The 8,294-nt window shown below is 43.9% G+C and overlaps 1 long non-coding RNA gene across 1 annotated transcript; it reads left to right on the top strand.

Moving 5' to 3' along the window:
* Positions 1–5,883: 5,883 nt before the first annotated feature.
* LOC142360723 (uncharacterized) lies at positions 5,884–8,042 on the top strand. The gene is made up of 3 exons (XR_012763313.1): positions 5,884–6,016; positions 6,119–6,213; positions 7,935–8,042. It is a non-coding gene; the product is annotated as an uncharacterized LOC142360723 (long non-coding RNA).
* Positions 8,043–8,294: the final 252 nt, after the last annotated feature.

Raw genomic sequence — 8,294 nt, 5'->3', positions numbered from 1 at the left:
TTTTCATTTTAAGGGGAAAATCCAATAGCTGCAGTTACATCCCTTTTTTCTATCCATTTGTTAAGTAAAGACAGTGGTTAATGAGAGTATAAAAGATGTAGTTCCTGAGAGTATCAAGTAATGCTTTCGATTTTGAGAGACATCCGAAGACGTTTCAACTTTTAAGTTGCATTTAAGAATTTGTGACTACATAAAAATGTTTGTGTGTTGATTAACAATAAAAAGGGGACTCTATAATTCTTCATGTACAATATTTTGTCAATATGCAAACCCCTTGTGATGTCGTAATCATTAACACTGTAATCTAATTTCCCATATTCTACCACAATTCGTTCATTATCTGGCAAGAAGTGATACACCACTTGTTTGAAACATGTACTATTTGAGCAAACTAGTATAGTTACTACTTTTTATTTTCTTCTTGTTCCATGTTACTTTTTATTTTTATATTTTCTTACATTTCTGTATTTTTCAATGACAGTAGTGATTCTTTTATGTAGTGAAATCTGGTAGTAATTAAGAATTTTCAAATTCCAGCAGTACACAATAATAAATCCTTCAATATTATGACATCTGTCACTGGAAGAGTATTTGCAAAAATAACAAAGGAGTTAACCTAGGATGAATCTGGATGTGATGAAACTTGATATTCCTTTAAAAACTTATAAATTGCTCTTATTTTTCTGTGCTCTATACAATATAATTGGTAATAAGAGAGTGACAGAGGAAAGCGGAATGGATAACGCTGATTTTATTTACAACCGTTTAAGTCACTCATTCGCTCACACATTCTTTCTCTTTCCCAACTGTAAAATGATGATGTCAGACAAAAAAACAAACACACTAACTACTTACTGCAATTCTACAAAATTTTAAAAAAATGTTCTTAAATTTTGTTTGCACAACTGATAAACTTTCTATGTACATTCAATAATGTGGGAATCGGCTGGGCCACGGGCGGTCTTGATGGTCTTGGTGGAATACAGCCATATCGATGAGCTAATTATTTTGTTCACCTGTGGCTGAAAAACAGGAGGAAAGGAACGAAGAAATAGGATGGGAAAACCCAACTCTTCGATAAGCGTGAAAGTCGTATGAACGGACACATGATGACCAATCAGAAGAACAAAGGAGCTACACGCCAAAAGACCCTCACCAATGAGACTCTGGGGTGGGGGACAAGGGGATATAAAAATGTTATGATTAACCATTCAAGTGCTTCTGCTGCTGCTTCTGCTTGCTTTTGCTTGCTTTGTGACTGCTGTAACTTGTTGTGGCGTGCTGCCACAAATGGTGACCCCGACGTGATGCCATCTCACTGAGGCATCGACTGCAGATGGTGAGCGGTGACGGCAGAGACCAACGAAGCTATTGGAAGGACAAGGAGAGTCTGTAGCCGTCCGGCAATTTTGACACCTGAGAGGTGAGCCGTTGGGAATGCACGCGCGCAAATTTCTGTAGAAGAAAGGTCTATCCTGAATATACTAATGCGTATACTCGAAAAGTGTGGCATTAAGTATAAAGAACAAGCTGTGCACAGGCTTTTGCTATGCTGTAAGTGTAATGAGCTGCCTGCTACTGCTAAAACTGCCTTTCATATAGACATGGGAGAAAGCAGGAAAAAAATTTTTTGAGGCTGCTTCTAAAGGGGATCAGGTTGCAACCCAGTCTCTGACGACGTGGCGATTGGTTAAAGACTCACTAGCTCAGCTGCAGGCAGATAAAAAAGCAAAAGCTGCTGCTGCGAGTGCTACCGACCCCAAGCCGCCTTCTTGGCCAGTGTCGCCTCCTACCTTCCCTCTGCCCACGGCACCACAACTCCCCCCTACTGAAGGGGCTCAGCACACTGCGGGAGAATCGGTCGATCCTGCATCAATACCTCTCCCTGAGTCTCCTCATTCCTCATCACCTGAGCCTCCACTGATTGACTTGTCTGATACGGGGGGTACTGGGATGGAAGATACATGTTGTATTAATAGGGCCGGGGCACCTGAGTCTTCTGTTGTTACTGAGTTGTGTAGTGTCTCCCCCACGCGTGTAACTATTGCTGGTTCTGATCCAGCTAAATTCTGGAAACACCTATGCCAGCAGGCTTGGGACGACGGTGATGTTGAAACAGCTAAGGTAAAGAGGGTGGAAATAGCTGCTTCTCCGGTTTATCAGGCTGGCGGTGCAGCAGGAGAATGGGAACCTTTTCAGCGGGGAGTCATCAAGGAATTGCGTTCAACATGCATGCAGCGTGGCCTAGGATCCCCGTATGCTCCGTCACTGTTACGCTCAATATTGACCGCTGAGCTCACACCACGTGATTGCAAGGGTATCGCACAAGCCACCTTAACCAGAGCCCAGAGCCGTGAGCAGGGGCTGGGTCCAACAGACCCTGAGCAGGAATCGGGTCTGTCCCCACCCCCGGCTCGCTGAACGATAGTACAGTCAGCTACAAAGGAACGAAAGCTCCATTAAAAGATTTTATAATTTTGAAAGAACAAAGTCTTGTAGCTTAACATCCCTGAGGAAATCATTACTTGGAAATCAGTGCATACAGCTTTAAATGCTCTAAAACCCGCAGAAATTCTCTTACAAGCGGCTGCTACTCCTCCACCGTTATCTCAAAAGCAGGGACAGAGCCGCAGTCTTTTGAAATCTTTAACCCCACACACGATGCAATTCCTAATCCAACGTGAGAAATGCGGTAGGTAAATCCGCCAGAACCTGATGATCCTTTTAATCCAGAGAAACAGGAAGTGGGGCGCGAAACCGGGCACCCCGAAAATGTACAACAGGGTCCCTCTACAGCAACCGGCGGACCCGACCAGGGATCAGAGCAGGGCGAACTCCAGCGTAAAGCCGTGCAACCCCTCCGACACAGGACGGCCGCAGCGCCGGGCCGGGTCTGGCCACAGCGCCAGCGGTCACCGCACCGAACAGGTCAGCAAACCGGACACTGCTGGGGCCTGGGGCCGCACCCGGGCCGCGCCTGCCGCGCACCGCCCCTTCCCGCCGGCGGGCTCCCCGCGCGCGGCAACCGTCGGCGCGGCCCGGCCCAGCCCCCGCGCCCCCCATCCCCGCCCGGCCCGGCCCTCCCCCCCGTCCCCGCCCCCTCCCCCCCTCCCCCCCCTCCGCCCCTGTCGCGCCCGCCCGGCCCGGCCTGTCACAGAAACGGCGCGGCGAGAACCGTGTTCCTTACAGTCAAGCCCTTGGCTGGAATAAGTGTGTACAGTTCAGTTACTGCAGCAGAATTCCTTGCGGACAAGCAGCTGGCATTAGGTCACCTGGTACCATCTGCTGGCCCATGGAACACCCCTAGATTTGTCATTCCAAAAAAGTCTGGTAAATGGAGATTATTACATGATCTGCAGGCTATAAACACAGTAATGAGCCCAATGGGATCGCTACAGCCTGGTGTCCCTAACCCAACTATGATTCCAGAAGATTGGCCTCTTTTTGTTATTGATTTAAAGGACGGATTTTTACAATTTTTTTTTACACCCTGATGATTGTGCCCATTTTGCATTTTCTGTGCCTTCGATTAACAACAGTAAACCCATGCAGCGATACTGTTGGGTCGTTCTGCCACAAGGCATGGTGAATAGCCCCACAATTTGCCAGGTAGTCGTAGATGCAGCACTAAAAGAAGTACGGCAGTCTTTTAAACAGATTTACTTCTATCACTATATGGACAACATCCTCCTTGCTGCTGAAACACAAAATGTGCTGCTCACTGCTTTTGCTAAATTAGAATCGTCATTAAAGACGTATGGGTTACAGATAGCCCCGGAAAACGTGCAGACAGAGCAGCCCTGGAAGTATCTAGGATGGAAACTTTTTATTTCACGAGTGTTCCCACAACCATTGTGCATTGTTGACCAGGCCACCACTCTTCATGATCTACAAAAATTATTAGGAACAATTAATTGGGTAAGAACCCTTTTGGGCATTACGGCTGAAGAGTTGTCCCCTCTATTTACCTTGTTAAAATGGACTCAGATTTGTCATCTTCCCGAAGACTGACGCCAGAAGCAAAAACTGTCTTACAAGAAGTTTCGGATAAAATTGCAACTGCCTTTACTTCCAGAATTAATGTCAATTTATCAACAAATTCGCATACATTTTATGTGGTTTTTTTTTTTTCCAGCCTTATGCTCTTTTAGGTCAGTGGTGTGCTAATGCGCAGGAGTTGAAGACTCTGGAATGGATCTTTTTGTCTCATACGCCCATGAAAACATTAACCACCAACGCAGACATGATCGTGTCCTTAATAGCACAAGGTCAGAATTGTTGTCAGCAATTGACAGGATGTGATCCTGATACTATTTACCTGCTGCTGGCTAAAGGTGGCTTTGTAGTATTAACTAGAGAATCCTTATCGCTGCAAACCGCTCTAGCTGCTTATGATATTAATATATGATAATGAGATCTCGACAGTGCCTGGTTTCTAGAGCTCCGGGGTTAAATTTTGGAGAGTGAATTATTTTGCTACTTTCTGGTAATAGAGTTTGGGTACCGAGGTAGGACCCTGCTCTTCAACATCAATGGTCCGAGGGATCGCAGGACCTCCAGCCAGCACCGAGGGATTCTCGGGGAGAACCTCTGATGCCTGGACCAAAAAGTTATGAGCAGGAACCATTAATAAGACAAAGGCATTCTTCCAGTATTGTTTCTTGTTGCCTGCCTGCACGTCGTAGTGAAAGCTTCACAGCATTGGGCTATATCCCTGGGGAGAAGGGAAAGTGTCCTTCCTAAAACAGAATTGAAAAGAGAGTACTCTTCCTGAATCCGAGGCCTGGGAATTTGTCTGTTAAGTGTTGAATATTATTGTAAGTCCTTGTCTGTTCATAAGTCTTTGCAATATTTAGGTTTATGTTGAAAACTTGGTGTGCCTGTGTGTGTGTGGTCGCAACTATAAATGTGATATTATTATGTATAAACACATATGATTTTATGTGTTTATTGCCATAGTGTTTGTATTTCTGTGATCTGATGGATTTATTTGGCTTCTGTGATCTAACAGGTTTGTCTGGACTAAGTAACTGTTTTGCGTCTTCTGGTTTGGTAAGTTCCGCAGGTATTGATTATTTCTGGTTTTTGACTTTAGACTGTTGTATTTGGACTCTGATTTATCAGGACTTTGGAAGCATTTGATGCAGCAGGGAATAGATGCGGTGATGTTTGCAGCTTTATGCTTTTATGTACACTAATTTTAGCCTATAGAGTTAATGAGTCGCAGTTCTAGATACATGTATCTTAACCTAGGTGATTAATCTGGATAGCCAATACTGAATGTTATGGATGTTTGTATGTATGATGAGTATACCTATAACCCAAGTTCAAATTTACTGAGCTCATATTATTGATACACTGTTATTTCGACACCTGACACGGTGGGATGCATCCCCTCCAACTGGCAATAATGATATGTTGTGGTCAGGCGGTGCTTGGGTCCCACCATCCACACGGGAAAAAAATTGGATGCAAGTAAATCAATCTATACCCATATGTTAGATAACAGATTTGCCATCAATATGTACCATTCTCAGGCTAATCTGACCCTTCTTTACACCTGGCAGGTTATGGTATGCACTTCACATCTGTATGTCTTTTTATTAGCATTTGTGTTCTTATGTTTGTTTTTAGTGTTGCAGTGTAGCGGGACTGTTACTGGACCGTAATTCCAATAGTGATGCTTATGCATGTCAATGTAGCGCTTGCTTTAAATTCATTAAATATGGGGGAGATGTAGAGGAACAGTATAAAAGTAGATTGCTGTAACAAGCAGAAGGGAAAAATGCTGAAGTAAACAGGACTTACGGATCTGCTGAAGGAGCCAAGCACATGATCAGAAGTTAAAAAACAGCGGTTGTGTACTGCCAGCCAGCACATGGACAGCGCGCGATCAGCAACCTCATCGGCTGACCTGGCGTGTGATACGGCTACGGATTGGACAGAAGTAGAACAGAGACCCTCGTGCAAATAGCTGCCTGATTGGGATAGAAAGTTCCTAAGAACTAACTTCCAGGTACATGACTGTTTGCACAAAGCCGTGTTCACCTGGAACCACCTAATGCTTCCAGCGTCTTGAGAATTGCCTCCTATCCTAACTCATTTTCTGTCTTTACAGAGTGCTGATATACAGCCTAAGGCAAAGGTGCTGCTAAGAGATCTGCAATCAGGAGCTTGGACAGGCCCATGGGAACTAATAATGTGGGGGCGCAGGTACGCTTGTGTTTCCGCAGATGTAGGACCTAAATGATTCCCAGCGAAGTGCATTAAGCCAGCGCTAGACAAGCAACAGGCAACCACAAAAGACCCTGAAGCGCCTGCTGAAGCATCAGAAGACATTTTGAGTAATAACACACTGTTTGATGGGAAGTGATTCGTTTGAGACTGTAAGGAGTGGTGTATCAGGCCTCACTAGGCCACAGGTGTGTCTATATGTTTAGTCTGTAGGCGCTGTTGTGGATATATTATTGCACACGGTATATTTTGTAAAAGGCATTTGATTTATTTTAATGGTAATCAACATATTTATCTGAATCATACCTTAACACCATTGTGCATTCGCTGTAAAAGAGTCGATACTGTAAGTGAGATCTATTCAGTCCACTATTTTTGCTGTAACACAGATTGGTATATAGGATGGAAATGATAAATAATCCTCTTAAGCTTCATTTGGTGTATACAAGTAATATGGGTGCCACCGCAACCAAAAATGAATGTATGGGTCACGCTAGCAAATCTAACAGGACAAGATTTAATTTGCCTGTCCATTGCATCTCCAGGAAATCCCTTTTTCAACATGCCTTTTTGGTGTCCCTTTGGATACATGGCCCATACCACCGGCACTGACCAGTGTGGTCCCCCGAACAACGGCACAGTCACTGATACGTGGGACCTATGGACTCTTCAGCTGCCATTGGCCCAGTTAGAGCCTCAGGAGATAGAGTTACTTGACTCCATACAAATGGACTTTTGTTTGTTTTTTAACTATACAGGGAGAAATCAAACACGTGTGGAGTGTTAATACGTCGAACATTATATATCGCAATGCAAGCGCTTGGTGCAACTATATCACAAGCTAAATTGATTAATCAGTCACTTGCTTTACCCCATGGAGTATTTATCATTTGTAGGGACCGTGCTTGGCCGGCCATCCCATCCCATATAAAGGGAGGTCCCTGTAGTCTAGGGAAATTAATGCTTTTAATACCAAATCAGATCATGGTAATTGGCCACCGAAATACACAATACTAAGGGAAAAGAGCAATTCATGCTTTTACCTCAGATTGCAAAGGCAATATCGGATTTTGGAATAGTGGTGAAATAACCTCTGCATCATTTTTACCTCCCAGGATTGCAGCCTCTCAGGCTTTAGCTACCCTGAAGAAACTGGGAAGTTGGCTAACCAAGAAGACTAATGCTACTTCTCAGGCCTTCAGCAGTTTGCTTTTAGATGTTGATTTGGTTAGACACACAACTTTACAAAATCGTGCAGCAATTGATTTTTTACCGTTAGCACAAGGGCATGGATGTGAAGAATTTACCAGTATGTGTTGTATGAATCTCTCCGATCACTCGGAATCTATTCATCGTAGCCTTCAAAGACTGAAAGAGGAAGTTAAAAAGCTGCAGATTGATGATGGATGCTGTTGGATAGAAAGTCTTTTAAGCGATTGGGGAATTAGTGGTTGGCTTAAAGGTTTGATGAAGATTGGATTAATTCTATTGTGTGTTATCTGTGGCCTCCTCATCATTTCATGTTTGCTATCCTGCCTGCAAAGGGCCCTGCAGAGGACGGTAAACACTGCATTTTTGGTAGAAAAACAAAAAGGGGGAGATGTGGGTATCGGCTGGGCCATGGGCAGCCTTGATGGTCTTGATGGAATACAACCATATCTATGAGCTAATTATTTTGTTCACCTGTGGTTGAAAAACAGGAGGAAAGGAACGAAGAAATGGGATGGGAAAATCCAACTCTTCGATAAGCGTGAAGGTCATGTGAATGGACACATGATGACCAATCAGAAGAACAAAGGAGCTACACGCCAAAAGACCCTCACCAATGAGACTCTGGGGGTGGGGGAAAAGGGGATATAAAAATGTTATGATTAACCATTCAAGTGCTTCTGCTGCTGCTTCTGCTTGCTTTTGCTTGCTTTGTGACTGCCGTAACTTATTGCAGCATGCTGCCACACAATAAAATCAGTATAATATAGTTTTTGGTTTTATGAATATTCTAATGGTGCCTCTTCAAAGAATATTCCTAATACCAGCATGAAGAATCAATGTTATTGCAT

This window comes from Opisthocomus hoazin, chromosome 3 (genome assembly GCF_030867145.1).
Source record: "Opisthocomus hoazin isolate bOpiHoa1 chromosome 3, bOpiHoa1.hap1, whole genome shotgun sequence".
In the NCBI taxonomy this organism is placed as follows: domain Eukaryota; kingdom Metazoa; phylum Chordata; class Aves; order Opisthocomiformes; family Opisthocomidae; genus Opisthocomus; species Opisthocomus hoazin.
This window is presented reverse-complemented; position numbering and strand designations above follow the sequence as displayed.